Genomic DNA, 259 nt, shown 5'->3' with positions numbered 1-259 from the left:
CCCCCCTGCCAGCCTGAGGACACCCCCCTGGGCCTCTGCCAGCCCCAGCGTCACCCTGTCCTCCCCATGTCCCCTCAGAAACCCCCCATATCCCCACTGTCCCTCCGCCATCCCCAGTGCCACTCCATGCCCCGTCCCCTCTGCCATCCCCACAGCCCCCAGCCCTCCTGTGCCCACCGTGTGCCCAGTTCCTCACCTCCAGCCCTTGGGTCACCCCCTCTCCTGGGCACCCCGTGCCATTCTGTCCCCCACCATGCCC

The 259-nt window shown here is 69.9% G+C and overlaps 1 protein-coding gene across 1 annotated transcript in view; it reads right to left on the bottom strand.

Annotated features, from left to right (window-relative positions):
• The window catches only part of SLC43A3 (solute carrier family 43 member 3), an 8,556-nt gene that overhangs the window by 576 nt on the left and 7,721 nt on the right, over positions 1 to 259 (bottom strand). The gene's annotated exons all lie outside the window — the stretch shown is intronic.

Source organism: Corvus brachyrhynchos, unplaced genomic scaffold (genome assembly GCF_000691975.1).
Source record: "Corvus brachyrhynchos isolate BGI_N302 unplaced genomic scaffold, ASM69197v1 scaffold624, whole genome shotgun sequence".
In the NCBI taxonomy this organism is placed as follows: domain Eukaryota; kingdom Metazoa; phylum Chordata; class Aves; order Passeriformes; family Corvidae; genus Corvus; species Corvus brachyrhynchos.
This window is presented reverse-complemented; position numbering and strand designations above follow the sequence as displayed.